We start from the raw sequence: 18,352 nt of genomic DNA, 5'->3' as shown, positions 1-18,352 counted from the left end.
GTGGGCACTAGAGGCATGTTGCTGGATTTGAACTTGTGGTAGCTGCGTATTCTTGAGGAAGTTAAATAAGAATTCTGGCCTAACAGATGGTTTTTTCATCTGTAAAATTGTGCTAGCACCCACCCCACGGTGTTGCTGTGAGAATTAAATGCTGCAAACACATGAGCTGCTTAGACTCTGATCTAGCGCACACAAGCTCCCAATATGGCGTGATTATTACTCCTTGTGAGGTGGCTGGTCACATCAGGCTCACCGCTAGGTAAGGGGCTGGACCAGAAGGGTGGAACAGGCAGACACTCCGCCCTACTCCAACAGCACTGGGCTAATACGGATGGACAGACTCAGCCAACAACTCCGGGAAGATGTCTGACTGAACAGGCAAGAGGCAGTCTTGGGTATTGAACAGACAGTGGGGGGCTGGGGGCACTTGGATGAGAGCCTAAGATAGTGGGATGTCCCTGTAGGCTGGTACACGAGACCCAGGAAGCAGTGACAGAGACAAGGGGTTCTCAGAAATGTGAGTGGGCTGTGGTTGCATCAGGGCTGGATCTGGGTTAGAACTTTAGGGAAAGAGCTGGATGAGGCAGGCTGTCTACCAGCTTCATGGAGGCTCCTAGGCAGGGCAGGCCCAGCTCTGAGACTGGAGCTCGTGGGGCTCAGGTGAGAGTAGCCAGGGCTCTTTGTGCAGATCTGGGTACTATGTGGAGATCAGTTAAGAGGCAAGAGTGACTTGGTCCCCTGTCTGCCTGAAATGGGGCCAGAGCCTGGAGGGCAACTGAGCCTGCAAGGGATGGAGTGTCAGTAACAGAGCAAGATCTATGGAGTACCTCAGTCAGAATGAACTGAGGTTCATTCTTTTACTAACACCACAGGTGTCCCATGAATCCTCCCCCTTGGGGTCATTAGGGTCTGTGACAAGATCTCTGACAGCATCCCCATTTTACAGATGCAGAAACCAAGTCTCAGGGAGAGGAAGTATAAAGGGGAAGGGAGAGAGGTAGAGCCAGCCATCACAGTCTCCTGGGTGCTTATTCTTTTCAAAGGAGTACAAATAATTGGATAGGTAGGGGTGATAAAGTGGAGAGAAGCCTGGACTAGTTAATAATAATAGTAAGTCACTTTATCTAGTAGTTATGGAGTTCCAGACACTCTGTAAGGTGAACTCGTTTTACCCTTGGAGGAGGCCCGGGAGGTGGGTACTATTATATCAGATCCATTTCTTAAAAGGCCTGGGGCAATTAAGTAGCTTGCCAGAAATCACAGCTAGTGAGCAGCAGAGATAAAATTGAAGACCCAGCGGGTACGGTCGGCCACTCTACCACACACATAACCTGGGGCTAATCCTAGCGCCCTCACTTCCTTGCTGTGACTTTGGTCCTGGTCTCTCAGGGCCCTTGTGAGGATCACGTGAGATCCCTGCAGGGCCTGCTCTGCAGATGGAGGGTTTGTTATTGGGTTTGGGGTTCATGGGTTTAGGCAGATCACAGGAAGACATATTCTACCATCTGCACAAGCCGATTTAGATGGAAAGTAATCTAGTAAACGTTGAGACTGTGGTAGTATTTCTGAGACTCTTATCTATTGATGTGGCAACCTGGTGGTCAGTTGCCCAAAGGGCTAACCTAACCCACAGATTAGAACCATATCTGAAAACATATATGGTTAGTTGGGCCCACGTAGGACTTTTTATAAATTTGAGTCAACATTAAAAATTTTTTAATCTGTATCTCTGGCTCTTTTGAAAAATCAGATCTGGCCACACTGGGTGGTATTCCTACATGGTCGTGGAAGGTGAAGGATAAGTGGCAGCAGCCCCTCAAGACAGGGCCTCCACCCACCTGCTTTCTCATTATCTTACAAGCCTAATCTGGAAAGGAATTTGAGTTGAAAACCCTTGATGCAGAAAGTCAGTGCTAGCTAAAAGCTAGCTGGGTGCTTTAGCTGTTCAGGGTCTGCAGAAGGCCAGTCTGGATGTGAGCTGAATCTTTAGGTTAAACCCTTGACCAAAGATTTGTTTGTATTTTGATCTGTCTATTTTAAAGTCACATCATAGAGCAGAAAATGAATACAAATATAAATATCTCCATACCTAAGTCACCTAATGTTGAACTATTAAAATTATTCTAATTATAAATATAACACATATACAATAGTATAATATTATAAATTATACCATTATATTTATACCATTACATATTATATATTATATATAATATATATTATATTATACCATTATAATTTATAACCATTAGCTTTCTTGTAAGTAAACAATAGCTAGCTAGAAAAATAAAATAGGGGAAAATATTAACAACAGCACTAAAAGAAAAAAAAGAAAAAAAGAGAATGCTGAGGAATAAACTTAACATTAAAACTCCACTAAAAGAAATGGTATGGACCTAACAGAAGCAGAAGATATTAAGAAGAGATGGCAAGAATACACAGAAGAACTGTACAAAAAGATCTTCACGACCCAGATAATCACGATGGTGTGATCACTGACCTAGAGCCAGACATCCTGGAATGTGAAGTCAAGTGGGCCTTAGAAAGTATCACTACGAACAAAGCTAGTGGAGGTGATGGAATTCCAGTTGAGCTATTCCAAATCCTGAAAGATGATGCTGTGAAAGTGCTGCACTCAATATGCCAGCAAATTTGGAAAACTCAGCAGTGGCCACAGGACTGGAAAAGGTCAGTTTTCATTCCAATCCCAAAGAAAGTCAATGCCAAAGAATGCTCAAACTACCGCACAATTGCACTCATCTCACACACTAGTAAAGTAACGCTCAAAATTCTCCAAGCCAGGCTTCAGCAAAATGTGAACCATGAACTTCCTGATGTTCAAGCTGGTTTTAGAAAAAGCAGAGGAACCAGAGATCAAATTGCCAACATCCACTGGATCATAGAAAAAGCAAGAGAGTTCCAGAAAAACATCTATTTCTGCTTTATTGACTATGCCAAAGACTTTGACTGTGTGGATCACAATAAACTGTGGAAAATTCTGAATGAGATGGGAATACCAGACCACCTGATCTGCCTCTTGAGAAATTTGTATGCAGGTCAGGAAGCAACAGTTAGAATTGAACATGGAACAACAGACTGGTTCCAAATAGGAAAAGGAGTTCGTCAAGGCTGTATATTGTCACCCTGTTTATTTAACTTATATACAGAGTACATCATGAGAAACGCTGGACTGGAAGAAACACAGCTGGAATCTAGATTGCCGGGAGAAATATCAATAACCTCAGATATGCAGATGACACCACCCTCATGGCAGAAAGTGAAGAGGAACTCAAAAGCCTCTTGATGAAAGTGAAAGTGGAGAGTGAAAAAGTTGGCTTAAAGCTCAACATTCAGAAAACGAAGATCATGGCATCCGGTCCCACCACTTCATGGGAAATAGATGGGGAAACAGTGGAAACAGTGTCAGACTTTATTTTTCTGGGCTCCAAAATCACTACAGATGATGACTGCAGCCATGAAATTAAAAGACACTTACTCCTTGGAAGGAAAGTTATGACCAACCTAGATAGCATATTCAAAAGCAGAGACATTACTTTTCCGACAAAGGTCCATCTAGTCAAGGCTATGGTTTTTCCTGTGGTCATGTATGGATGTGAGAGTTGGACTGTGAAGAAGGCTGAGCGCCGAAGAATTGATGCTTTTGAACTGTGGTGTTGAAGAAGACTCTTGAGAGTCCCTTGGACTGCAAGGAGATCCAACCAGTCCATTCTGAAGGAGATCAGCCCTGGGATTTCTTTGGAAGGAATGATGCTAAAGCTGAAACTCCAGTACTTTGGCCACCTCATGCGAAGAGCTGACTCATTGGAAAAGACTCTGATGCTGGGAGGGATTGGGGGCAAGAGGAGAAGGGGATGACAGAGGATGAGATGGCTGGATGGCATCGCTGACTCAATGGACTTGAGTCTGAGTGAACTCCGGGAGTTGGTAATGGACAGGGAGGCTTGGCGTGCTGCGATTCATGGGGTCACAAAGAGTCGGACACGACTGAGCGACTGATCTGATCTGATCTGAAAGGGTATAAAAGAGTAAATGGAGGGACTTCCCTGGTGGTTCAGTGACTAAGACTCTTTGCTCCCAATACAGGGAGCTTGGGTTCAATCCCTGGTCAGGGAACTAGATCCCACTTACCACAACAAAGGTAGAAGGTCCTGCATGCCGCAGCTAAGACCCAGTGCAGCCTGAATAAATAAATATTTAAAAAAATAAATAAATGGAGAGCTACAGCTTGTTCTTAGATAGGAAGACTCAACACCATGAAGATGTCAGTTCCCCTATTCTATTAATTCAAAGCATTTTCAATCAAAATGCCAACAGAACTTAAGACTTGCCAAAATGACACTAATATTAGACAAACAAACACTCAAGGGTAGCTAGAAAAATTCTGAAATAAAGTGAATGAAACAGCATATTTTAAAATTTTATGATAAATTTACAACAATTAAAACTACTAACTGAAAATGAAGCAAATAGACAAATGGAAAAGCATACAGAGTTCAGATCATTTGTCATTGCACCATGTGCTCAGTCATGTCTAACTCTGGGTGTTTATAGATACAGCATTTCATATCAGTAGAGGAAATATAAATCATTCAGTTAACAGTGTTGGGACGATTGGCCTGTTGGATCCATACCTCACTCTCTATATCAAAATAAATTTCAAGTTGATCAAAACTTTAAATTTAAAGAATGAGGCCATAATGAAGCTAGGAAAAAAACACAAGGGAAATATTTTAATAACCTTAGAGTGGGAAAGGCCTTTTAAAATTTGTTCCAAATACAAAAGACAAAGAAAAATCATATAAATTACTGCTTAAAATATAAATGTTTCATATGTATGTAAAAACATTCAAAAGACAAAGAATAAAAAATTTTTAAGTGAAACACAGGTGACAAAAAGCTAATTTCCTTAATATATATTAAGAGGTTTTTAGAAACAAAAGAGAAAAAAATCAATAGAAAAAAATGGGTAAAGCAAATGAACAGGAAAAATGCAGATGTCCCATGGCATATAAGAAGATATGCACTGTATTCATAATTTTAAAGCTACAAATTAAAATAAACATGAGACTCTAATAAAACCTATCAGCTTATCAAAGACTGAAATGTTTCTTGAGGCCCAACTGGAGAGGTTTCGGAAATAGATATTTTCATACACTGTTATAGGCATATAAATCAGTGCAGTGTTTTTTGGAAAGAAACTTGTCAGTAACTTTCAAAATTTTAAGTGGACATACCTGCCATCTAATCCAGAACTTTTATATTCACTTTAAGAACTTTATTTCACAGATATTTTCACACAGATACACAGTGATGCCTAAATCTATATAATAATGACAGAGTTATTTATCATGAAAAACAAATGGAAAAAACTCAGTGTTTATCACTAGGAGGTGGTTTAATAAATTATGGCTCCCTCACACAATAAACTACTCTGCAACATTAAAAAGAATTAAGTAGAGCTATCTGTGCTGACATGAATGTGTTCAAGATATACGTTTAAGTAAATAAACAATTTTGCAGAATAATGTGTTTAGTATGATCCCATTAGTGGAAAAATATAAAGGACACACACACAAAGGCATGGACACACGTATGCAGAGCAGATGCCTATGTATGATGATTGGAGGGGGCGCTGCTCGGCCCCTTCTCCTGCTCAGTGGGCACTGTGGTGCTGTGCTGAGACCGGGGTTCTCTGCTCAGTCTCACCCGGTGTCCCCTGACAGTAGCAAATATTCATGGTGCCCCTTTACTCTCCTGAAATTAAGTTCATAAAAAACATAGCCTATCTTTATTTTATTTCAAATAAAATAAAAATAATGCTCAACTATTAGATAAAGGATATGAGAGTTGGACCATAAGAAGTCTGAGTGCCAAAGAATTGATGCTTTTGAACTGTGGTGTTGGAGAAACCTCTTGAGAGTCCTGTGGACTGCAAGGAGATCCAACCAGTCCATCCTAAAGGAAATCAGTCCTGAATATTCATTGGAAGGGCAGATGCTGAAGGTGAAGCTCCAATACTTTGGCTACCAGATGCGAAGAGCTGACTCATTGGAAAAGACCCTGATTCTGGGAAAGATTGAAGGCAGGAGGAGGAGGGGACAATAGAGGATGAGATGATTGGATGGCATCACCAACTTAATGGACATGAGTTTGAGCAAGCGCCAGCAGTTGGTGATGGACAGGAAAGCCTGGCGTGCTGCAGTCCATGGGATCGCAAAGAGCTGGACACAACTGAGCGACTGAACTGAACTAATTAGATAAAGGAGAAACAACTGAAATTGCTTTTAATTAATTGCTATGTACTTTGATAAGTAAATACTCTTGCATGTCTAAACTGCAAGACATAAAGGAGTAGCCCAGGGCTTGCCTGGTGCACAGAATCACCGTGAACTCAGCAACAAACCTGAACACAGACTTACTGTGTCTGACATACTGTGAGCAGGAATTTACGAATAGGTGAGGAACTCTTGGCAAAGTTCCAAGTAAAACAAAGTAGGAGCTTTACTCGATTTACACGGTAGTTGCATTCCTAGAAAATTCAGTGTATATTAAGACCATGGAAACTGCAAGTCACATTTATATGTAAATGAAGTTCCATTCTAGATTTAAATAATTATAAGCAGATTTCTCACCTCCATGTATGTTGGGCAGGACAGGACAATCATGCAGAATGAAAGGCAGATTCTTCATTGTGTGGGACTGTTCCACACCAAATCAATCATGCCTGTCAAGCGGATAAAAGCCCCCACAAATTTTCAAAACATCCTCTAGGGGAAAGTTGACGCCCCACCGAGAGCTGTTAGAACACCTGGAAGGAATGCCCCTGAAAGCTGTTAGGGTGGGACTCCATGTCACCACGTGGTGTTAATTTAATTCCACCTGCCCTTGTGAATGTGTTGACAGTTCTGAGCTCCTCGGGGAAGAGCTGAGTCTTCCAGCCTCACCCTCCCCTTCTCCCCTCCTCACAAGGCCCAGAGTGCAGTGGGTGCTCAGCTGGACGGCCAGCCTGGGATCTAGGAGGTGGGTGGACTCTGTTCTCCTCCACTCAAGTCCTCACACTCCAGGCCACCCAGGGACGATCTCATTAGAGAAGGAGTCCATGTCTCTCCATCATTTTATGCCGTATAAAATATTAAGTTAAACTGCTCCACCAGCTGGGGCCACGTTTCAGAAACGGCTCACCATTTGCAAAGCAGTGACATGACCTGCCCATTCCTGCATCGTCAGCAGTTTGGGTCCTGATTGGGGCTAGTTATCTACAGGTGTGTCCTTGGGTCACAGGCTTGATGATGGAACAGCCACTGTCCCTACCTGCCAGGGAGGACAGCGGGCGGATGCCAGCAAAGGACCTGGCAGTGTTTCCTCACTTTGCCTGAGAGAACAAAGGAATGGGGCCAGCCTACGTCCTTATTGGCACCTTCCCCTGAGGACCATCGCTTTGCATCTGCGGTTGGAATGGCAGGATGAGACTGAGAGAGGTGTCTTCTGGTTAAACAACTTTGAGAAACACCTGCCTGGTGAATGACCCAGGCCCTAGGGTCTGGGGCTTCCCTTGACGCATCCCCTCTAAGTAGCAGAGACCATACAGGGACCAGTGGATGAGCACCCACAAAGACAGACAGATGTTCCAAATCACCAAACCACCAGCTCTGATTTGCTGGTATCCCCCAGGCTCAATGTTTAGACCCCCAGTATCCCAAACTTGGTACTTGAAAGAAAGGATTGTAAGTCTATCTTCTGCCTTTCTCATGTGAACAGAAGCTGAGGGCTGAGGAAAGAGCACTTAGACCCAGGAGTCAGCCTGGGTTTAAGCCTGGACTTTACTACCTGACTGTCCTGTTATTGTTTAGTCACTGAACTGTGTCCGATTCTTTTGCAGTTCCATAGACTGTAGCCCACCAGGCTCCTCTGTCCATGGGATTTCCCAGGCAAGAATACTGGAGTGGTTATCATTTCCCCCTCCCGGGGTCTTCGCCACCCAGGGATCAAACCTAACTGTCCTATCCTTCAGCAAATAGGTTGTCCTCTTTGAGCCTCAGTTTTCCTATCTGTGAAACGGGGATGACAATTCCTGGCCCACCTGCCACAAAGGCCATTGTGAGGATATAAGGAGAGTGAATGGAAAAGATTTGAGAGCCACTAAGGGGCCATATGAGTGTGTGTGGGCAGGAAAAGGGATCTGGAGGTCTGCGACCCAATATTGGCTTTTTCTAGTCTTCTTCAGAACAAACATCCTGACCACAGATGTGCAGGTGGGAGGGTCCTGCAGGGCAACTGCTCACTTCATGGCTGGAGAGACCCAGGTCCAGAGGGCAGAGGTGACCTGCTCAAGGCCACATCCAGTGAGTTAGAGCTGGAACTGGGGTTCATCCAAGGCCATGGCTTCCACAGCCTGCTGCCAATATGTGGTTCGATGGACTAAAACCAAAAAAATCCCAGTTTAAATTTCCAGAAGGCATATCTTTTAGCATTTAATTGAAAATGTCAACAGCAAAGCCAGACTGTCTGCTCTTGAAAGCCAGCTTCTCTGACCTGGGGCACGTTACTAGCCTCCGTGTCCAAGGTCCCTATCTGTAAAATGGGGCCCAAGATAGTACTCCCTGCAGGAAGCCTGTGAGCATGGTCCATGCAGTCTTAGCCTGATTCTTGGCTACGTAAACACTTAATGAATGGCAGCTATTAGTACGTTCCTGGGCTCTTGTACCAAAAAGTCTGGCGAGGTGCCACGTTGCTCTGAATGACCTCTCTGTGGGGAACACCTCCTTTGACCTGTGTTTTATGAGCCTTTATGTGGTTCAATCAGACCCAACTAAATATTTCTTCACTCAAAGTGAAATCGTAATAAAAAATAAAAGCAAAAATACAAAGAATGCCTCATGTATCTAGGCTGCCAAAAGGTGCTGGAAAAGTGACAATAAAAGCTATAATACAGCATGATACTCCGTAACCAGGTGTTCAGCCATTAAGCTTTCCTCCAAGTTGTTTGCCTTGGAAGGGCAGCATAATATTAATACTTACTGTATATCGGGCTATCTCTCGGGGCTTGGCTGGTAGTACCATCGAGGCCTTGGTGGATAGTCCCTCCTCTCGCTGAGCTTACCTGCCGGTGAGAGCCAGACAATTCACAGCAAACACAGAAAAAAGATATACAATGTAATTTCATACTGGCAGTGAAAGAAGTGCTGGTGTCTGGGTCTGAGTTCATAGCACAGAAGAAAGAAGACAGGAGGAGAGGGAAACTGGGGTTGGGGGCAGTGACAAGAGGGATGGGAGATGAAGTAGAGCCTCTAAAAAGGTGGCTTTTGATCTGAGACCCTAGCCAGGAGAAGCCTGGCGAAGATTTGTGGAAAAGCCATCTGGATAGAAGATACAGCCCTGGGAAATGCCTTTCAATAAATGACTGAGTGAATTAGGTGCTGAGAGGGTGGGGCCATAGCTCAGTTCTTTCTCTGCTGCCAGTTGGGCCCAACTCATAATCAGGCCTCAGGGACTCTGGAAACTTTGAGGTTGGGTTACCCTGACACATCACCCAGCCCTGGGATCTGTTGTGTATCAGTACTTGGTTACCTCTAGTGACAGGGATTTTACTACCTCAAAGGCAAAGAATCTTCAACAGGACTTCTCTGAGGCTGTTGTCCATTGAAGTCATTTCCTTCCTGTTGGCAAGCCAGAGCCAAGGTGCTGGCCAAGTACAGGCTGGTGTTTGTTCTGTGAACTCAGACGCAGACATTCTATGTGAACTCAGACGCAGACCGGCATTCTATGCTCTCGTGGTCCAGCCCAAATAGTGTTTTTTAAACTTAAAAAACATCAGAGCTCACATTTTACAAATCAGAGGAGAACAGCCCCAGTGTTCATGAGTAGGGGACTGTTCAATAAAGAAGAGCTCATGGGTACGGAGTACTGTGCGGCTGCAGGGAAGGAGGAAGCACTTTATGTCCCGATTGAGAAGGCCTTGGAGATACATTATGAAAAAAAGCACGAATAGTGCATACGGAATGCTACCTTTTGTGCAAAGAAGGGGAGGGGCCATGGGAATTCGTATTTGTATTTGTGTACATAACATACAGAAATTCTGGAAGAATACTCAATAACCCTGTTTGGGCATAGTCTGTGAGGTGGGTGTAGGAAGTGGACCTTTGGCTGAAATATTATCTACGTTTTTAATTTTTTGAACCCTGGATAGAGGAACCTGGCAGGCTACAGTCCATAGGGTCACAAAGAGTCAGCCACGACTGAAGTGACTTAGCACGCATATATTAATTTATCTTTGTCAAAAAATTAAATTTAAAAGTGCCTTTAAACTAGGATATTTAGCATAAAGGCTAAAATGTTTAACTTCCTTTTTGTTTTTGAAAAACTGGAAGCCTGTCCACCAGAATCCACATTCCCATGGCCACAGGTGGGTAGAGTTTAGAAGGGGCTTTCCCCTGCCTGAACCACGCTTCCCTGTTCGTCCCAATCTCTACCTGGTCAACTTCGCTCGCTCTCCTTGCCCGCTGGCTCCAGTGAATTTTAGACCTGCCCCAGCCCCTCTTTCCTGTCTCCTCTGACACCTATCCCTGCTCAGCAGAAAACCCCTTTGGTAGGCCAGAAAGGGCTGACCTCAGGCTGTCCAGCCAGCCTTGCCTGTTGAAAACTCCAGGCCTTTGCTCACGCTGCTCTTCTGCCTGCCTGAAGTGGCTTTCCCCAAATAACAGCTCAGTGTATAAGCCATCCATTAGTGGGGGAAAGGTTGTCCAGAATGTGAGACAGCTCAGCATTTCAGCCCAGTGCAGCGATGTCACACTCTGTCCAGACTAAATGTTGTGAACCTGCTTCAGGGAATGACAATCCAGAGAGAAAACTCGGCACCCAAATTGGAACTTCCCCAGGAAAACAAGGCTATTTACACTCCAGAAAGATTCAAGATGAATCCAACTGGAGATTACAGTGTTTGTTAAATAGATTCACTGTTATAGATTCTAGAGAAACCTAGAATTTTGGAATCTTGGTGTTTGGAAGGATAGTCAGAGGTTCAGAGAAGCCAGAGAGGTCTGATCATTTTATTAATAAAGTCCAAATGAAATTCAAGAATCTCTGTAATTAAAATGCACATCAAAGGAAAATATGATTTGCTTTCAGGTTAGCGCAATGTTCCTAAGAACTGTTTGTTGAATAAATGAATTAATATTTGTGTAAAGAGCAGTGTCAATTAAAAAAATAATTTCAGTGGAAAGTACTCCAGTTGTTTCTGACCTTGTATTTTGTAGGATAAAAATAAACAAAGCTGGATGGCCGTCCTGGTAATACACTCATAGATTTTTGCACTTGCAGGCAGCTTGGAAGCCGACCTTTCCAAATAGCCTTCAAGAAAGTCTCTGGGCCTCCAGCCTTTCCGCCGACCCTGCTGTGATCCATCTTCTTAAAATAGCGATTTCATTAGCTTGTCCTCCTGGTCAGAGATCTCCACCGCCAGACCATTATCTGCAGGAGAAAACACACCAAACTGTAGCTCCTGACAATTAGCGGAGCGGTTACCATTTATCATTCATTCATTCTCTCATTCACTCACTCACCTCTCCGTCAAACCCCAGCTCCTTCAGGTTCCTTAGCGAGGCTTGGTCTTGCAGCTCTAGTGTCTCTGCTCTCGGCATACTCATAATCTGATGAGGGAGGTAAATGTGGATACATGTACAAGGCAAAACAAAACAAACAGGAAAGAGAAATACCAGGGAGGAACCAGCACGTCTGAAGATGTGGAGGAGGGAACTATTGCTTCCTTTGTGGGGTTTGGGAATATTTTGTGGAGGAGTCCATGTGGAAGCTGCTTTGGAGGAACCATGAACTCTTGGTTTCTCTGCTCTGAAGCTTGGTCTAATCTCTTGCAACACCCTCAGTTTTCCTAATCCCTTTTAAAACAGGAAGGAGTACTTGCTCATTGTAAAATAAATAAATGTATGTAGCGACATGTTACTATATCAGCTCACCAAGTTCTTAGATTGTTCTGCTGTCAGCAGAGTTGATGGTTTGGTAGATGTCCTTCCAGAACTTTTTCTTTGCATAAAAAACTGTATCGGGTTATACATATATAGATCATTTCCTCCAAATGGGTTTTTACTCTTCATACTGTTGGTCAGTTTTTAAAAATTTTGATTTCCTGTTTTATGGACACCTAACACGTCAGTAGGTCCAGAACTTCCATCCTTTCTAATGTTCTAGATGGACCATCATGAACTCTCTCTAGCAGTATGGGCTAGAGAATTCCTCCCTCAGGGCTCAGGACTGGATCCCTCTCGGTATTTGATACCTGGGCTGCAGAGTAAGACGGGGTACAGGAAGGGAAGTGGGCAGGGAACCTAGGTATCCACAGATGGCCCAGGGCTGTCAGCTTAAAAAGACAGCAGACTGGGGGCCTGGCTGCTGCCTCCCACGTGCCCAGGGCTGGGTCGAGAGAAGGTGTGGCTGCTCGAAGCTCATCAGGGGAAGCCACGGGGAGGCAAGCTTTAGTTGAGTGCAAAGAATTTTTTAACAGAGCTTTCTGAAAATGGAATAGGCTCCCTCCGGAGATAATCACAGTGATAGCTAATGTTTATTGAGCATTTGTTATGTGCTTTGGTTCATTTCATCTATGAAACTAGGTACTATTTTTGTCCCTACTAACAGTTAAAAGAAATTGCCTGAGTTCACACTGCAGTAAGAAGGCAATGGCATCCCATTCCAGTACTCTTGCCTGGAAAATCCCATGGACGGAGGAGCCTGGAAGGCTGCAGTCCATGGGATCGCTGAGGGTCGGACACGACTGAGCGACTTCACTTTCACTTTTCACTTTCATGCATCAGAGAAGGAAATGGCAACCCACTCCAGTGTTCTTGCCTGGAGAATCCCAGGGACAGGGGAGCCTGGTGGGCTGCCGTCTAGGGGTCGCACAGAGTCGGACACGACTGAAGTGACTTAACAGTAGCAAGTAGCAGAGCCGGCTTTCTCTAACCCCTGTACTGTAGTGCCTCTGTTTGGTAATAAGCTCCTTGTCATCAGAGATATCCAACCAGAGCTCTCTCACATTCCCCCATAGCACAGTTAGACTGGCGGCCCTGGGGTCTGTGGAAGCTGATGAAACTCAGAATCTCTTGTACAGACTCTGGAGCTAGACTACCTATCTTCGGATATCAGCTCTTCTCTCACTTATGAGTTGGTGACCTCAGTTGCAACTGAGCCTCAGTTTGCTCATCTATGAAACTGAAATAGGAACTTGTCACATGGATTAAATGAGTTAATACTTCAGAAGCACTTAAAACTCTGCCTGGAACATAACTGCTAAATAAGTGTTGTTTTTAAACATCTGGAGCTCATGAAAGCAGCTCAGTTCAGAGAGCTTGGTTTAGGGGTCCTCCACAGCCAGGGGATGAAGAGCTTGCCAGAGGTGGGATGTGTCCAGCATGGAGCAGCCCTGATGGCTCCCTCTACTGATACTCCACTGACCTCCTGCATTAGTTTCCAATTGCTGCTGTAACAAATCACCACAAACATCATAGCTTAAAACAACACAAATTTATTATCTTAACACTCTAGGGGTCAGAAGTCTTAAAATCAAGGTGTCAGCAGGGCTCATTCCCTCAGAGGCTCTAGGGAAGAATCCATTTCCTTGCCCTTTCCAGCTTCTCCAGGCCGCCCATGTTGTCTGGCTCATGGCCCATTCCTCTGTCTTCAAAGCAAGCAGGGTATCATCTTGTCTTCTTTACCTCTGTTTCTGTTGTCACATCTCTCTGTGACTCTGACCCCCCTGCCTTCCCGTATAGGGACTTGGTGATTATACTGAGCTCATCTGAATAATCCAGGATCATCTCCACATCTCAAAATCCTTGATTTAATTACACACCTGCAAAGTCCCATTTTCTCTGTAAGGTGACATAGCACAGGCACTGGGGGGCCATGATTCTGTCTGCCACACCTCCCCAGTGCCCACTATCAAGGTCTCCTTGAGGACTCCACATCCCCTTGTACCCTGGGAGAACCATCCCCTGGGAGGGGGGTCAGCACCTCTTTTGATGCTTCTGCCTGACCTCTCCTCACCACCTCTGTGAGCACTGGCTGGTCCTCACTGTATCTCCACCATCTGCCCCAGTATTGTGACAAGCATGCCTTCCCCAGAGCCCTGGGGTCAAGAGACTGCAATATTGATGCTGGTGAGTCATTAGAGATCATTAGCACAACTCCCTCATGGAGAAGATGGAGACACGGAGGACTCAAGTTCTCCCCACATGAGACATTTCCAGAACCCACATCCCTTGGTTCCTCCCTCTGTTCCAGCCTTGGCTTTCCAGAACAGAATGTATCGCCTCTCCTATCCTCATTTCTCTATCTGACTGGTCCTCTGCCATCTATCTGCCTCATCCATGCCTGATAGAACCCTTCTTTTTATCACCTTCCTACTCAACTTCCCAGTCCTGACTCTAAGCCTTTGCTTCGCTGGTTGCTCTGCTTAGGATGCTTCTGTCATTTGCCCAGAGGTGGCAGTAGTCTTCTGTGAAAGGAAGAACAATGGGCCGCCTTGAATCAAGATCACAAATCTTCATACCAGCTCTTCCATAAATAACTCCTTGGTGACTTTGGGACACGCTTTCTCTCTCTGAGCCTCAGTTTTCACATCTGCCCAATGGGAATTATAGTCCTGGCTTCTCCTCCCCTTGCAGGACTTCAGTGAAGCACATGTGAGCTGTAAGGAGCTATACCTCTTTTTTTAACCGGACTGTGCTGGGTGCTCAGGCCCTGTGTCCCAGCAGGGGTTGAGTGTGAGCTGGTGCAGAGCTTTGCCTATGAATGGCTCTCATGACACCTGTTGAGGGACTGAGGAACCAGCAGGCCTACCAATCTCTGTCTATGTGACTTCAGGGAATGTCCCCAGGGAGCCATCCTCAAGCACCACCTCCTTCAGAAAGCCCTCCCCAGTTGCCCCACAGGCAGAGTGATAATCCCCTCTGTGGGCCCTGGATCATTACACCTGTTATCCCATTGTGCTTTGACTTATGATTCTTTGTATCCAGCCTAACTTTATCCTTACACTGTGAGGGTCTGGATTGTCTTCTGTCTAGCGTGGAGCATGGAACATTATAGGTACTCTGGAAGTGTTTATTGAATGAATGAGTGGATAGATGGATAAATGGATGGATGAACAAATGAGCTGTCTAATATGATTAGTTGTTACTAATCACCCCAAGGGCTTCTCCGGTGGCTCAGCGGTAAAGAATCTGCCTGCAATGCAGGAGACGCAGGAGACTCTGGTTCAAACCCTGGGTTGGGAAGATCCCCTGAAGGAGGGCATGGCAACCCACTCCAGTATTCTAACTGGGAAAATCCCGTGGACAGAGGAGTCTGGTGTGTTACACCATGGGGTTGCAAAGAGTCGGACAGGACTGAAGCAACTGAGCACTCACACAATCACCCCAAACCCTATCCATCTATATTACTATCAAGGTTATTGACATAATTCACACACACACACACACACACACACACACACATCTTTGAGGAGCAAAAGGGGCATTTGAATGCAAGATATTATTACAATTATTATTTCCCTCCAAATGCATTAGCTTCAGCTGGTTTGCAGCCCTTTTTATCTGCCAGTGTTCACAGCCCAGAAAAAATATCTCTTAATTTCTCTCTATTAGCTTTTATTTTCATTACCTGAGAGGCTATGGAACTTCTACTCCCACCCTTATGTCTTCTATAAATGTTTGGTAAGGCTGGTTTTGGCACAAATCCTTAGGGGCACCTGCTGCCCATCTGAACTTGCCCATCCGGAGAACTGTTTGCCTTTCCAGACCCATTGGCTCCTTCTGTCACATGCCCACTTCAAGGATAGGGTGGTCTGTAGCCCTGTTTGAGGGGTTGGCATCTGGAGTGCAGACTAAGGTAAGAGCTCCTCCTCCAGAGCTGATCTCAATCCTGGATAAGATCCACTAAGTCAAGAGTCACTAGCAGGAATGACCACTAGTACTTGCTTCCCACTCACTAGGCAATGGGCATTATTCTAAGCACTTTACATACCTTAACTTGACTTGTCTATAAAACAACTCCATGAGAAGTTTTGTTATCCCTATTTTACTGATGCAAAAACAGAGCCATAGAGAAGCACAGGAGTTTACTCAAGGTCACATATCTCCTAAGTAATGGAGCCAGATTTCAAACACAAACTGTCAGATTCCAGAGGTCACAGTGACCACTGGGCCACGCTGCTCCTTACCAAGCTGCTGTGTCAGGGGCAGGCAGGCCACCTGACCAAAGGAGGTCAGATTCGGCACCCAGTTTAGAAAACAGGCCGCAAGGCTGATGCATCGATCAGGACCAAGCACTGGGGTTGGGACTGACATGGCTGGTCTCCATCCTGAATGCTATCTGGATGAAAGGCATTGGGCTGACTCACCTCCACCAACTGGCACCTTGTAAGGCAGCCTGTACCCAGACAGACCTTAGCAGCCTCAGCACATAGTAGGTGCTCAGGGAAGGGCTGTCGAATGGATGGGGAGACAACAGCAGGTATTATCAGTCCTTCTTCTCCGGAAACTTATGCTGGATTTGAGGTGTTTGGAGGGTCCAGGGGAAGGGCAGGGTGGCAGAGGGTGCCCTGAGGGCCTCTGAGCAGTGTCTCTTTCCCACCTGGCCCCGGAGTGTTACAGTATCTTTCACAATCAGTAGCGTCAGTCCTGGGTAGTTATTCCAAAGGTGTTGCCTAAAACAAGACCCCAGCTACCATGAATAGCCATCTGTGCCAATATAGGTATAGATTACAAAAGATAACTGTGGTTTTATTATCTCTAAACCTCACTTGTATAATGAGGGTGATGGAGTCAAATGCTCCCATAGATCTCAGCCTGGAGCCATGGAGCCCAAAGTTGGGCTCCTTGTCCCTCCTCCTGTAGTCCTGCAGCCTGTGTCAGCTGTCTCTCACTGCAGGGCTCCCAGGGTCTGATCCAAGGGCTGGGCCTCTGGGCTGCCTGGAGCTTGCCCAGCGGCTGCCCAGCTCCTCTGTGGGCTGAGCATGCCTCCGGCAGGGACCAGCCCTACCCATGCCCCCCGCCCCCAGAGGAATCCCTTCTTTGACCTTTGTAATTATTCCTGTTCAATCTTCCTTCGTGTTTTTTCCTCCCCCTTTTGGAGGTGCTCGACTCCTGCGTTCCCTCCAGTGTATTAAGGATGTGAGTGAAATTGATGACTGGGATGTCTCGGGTCTTTATGATGATGAATGACTTTCACTGCCAAAGCTTTTATTGTCTGTGATTTGGGAAGAAGGGGGAACTGATATATCAAGGCTCCCTGTCACACCATTTAATACAGTTATAAATCCTGACGTCACTAACTGGTGGTCAGGAGCTGGAGAATTCCACCGGCCGCTGCTTTGCCGAGCCTTTATGGATTTTTTTCCCTCTCTCTCCTTTCTTTGCTTGACTGTCACAATTGTGTTTTGAGGGTCGGGGGATGGGAACAGCTGGATGGTGAGTTTAAAAATCCCAAGGGTAATCTGGTCCAGGGAAGAAAGTGGGAGGCCTCCCCACTCTAAAGGAAGGGGAAATGGCAGGCGAGCATCACTCTAAGGTGAGCAAGAAATAGTTCAAGGAAACCAAATCCTAAAAGTATGCTAATATCTTTTTGCTTATGGACTACATTTTACAATTCGCTTACTGATTTTGCAGCTGTTATTTTCCAATTTTCCTTCCATCCTTTGGGGGTGGGGTTGTGACAGACTTGAACCCCACTTTTCAGAAGAAGAAACTGAGGCTCAGCAAGGTGAAGCAACTTGGCCAAGGTTGTGCCACAGCAGGCAGATGCAGAGGGCAACTCCCTGGATGAAGGAACTGAGCCTCAGCATTAGCAGTTTGGGGCAATGGAGTCAGATGAAGACGACAGGAAGAAGAGCTGGTTTAGATACCTTGTGGTCCCCCAGGAATGCTCAAGTGGGAACATCCAGAAGGTGATGGAGGAGGCATCAGGGCTGGGAATACCAATTTGGAATGGGCATGGTGGAGATGGATCCACCTGGTGAAGATGCATAGACACAAAGTCTTGAGAGAAGCAGAGCTCTAGGAAGAAACTGGAGAACAAGGATGGCTGGGAGAGAAGTCACAGAGAAGTCTAGTAAAAGGTGACTGGTGGAGGACAAAGCACAGCATGAATGCTCTCCATCTCGGAGCCTGGAATAACCATAACTCTGAGGTGGGAACAACAGAATTTTCTCTGGCTGCTTAAGTAGAGAAGATGTTAGGATTCTCAGGAGGCCACAGAACCAGGCTTGGAGGCTTCACAGCTGGGAATCACATCTGAACCACGTCTGAGCAGCTGAACCACACTTGAA

At 45.3% G+C, this 18,352-nt stretch overlaps 1 protein-coding gene across 2 annotated transcripts in view; it reads left to right on the top strand.

Annotated features, from left to right (window-relative positions):
• Positions 1–18,352, top strand: part of PAX5 (paired box 5) — a 187,521-nt gene that overhangs the window by 108,447 nt on the left and 60,722 nt on the right. The gene's annotated exons all lie outside the window — the stretch shown is intronic.

Source organism: Bos javanicus, chromosome 8, assembly GCF_032452875.1.
Source record: "Bos javanicus breed banteng chromosome 8, ARS-OSU_banteng_1.0, whole genome shotgun sequence".
Lineage (NCBI taxonomy): Eukaryota > Metazoa > Chordata > Mammalia > Artiodactyla > Bovidae > Bos > Bos javanicus.
This window is presented reverse-complemented; position numbering and strand designations above follow the sequence as displayed.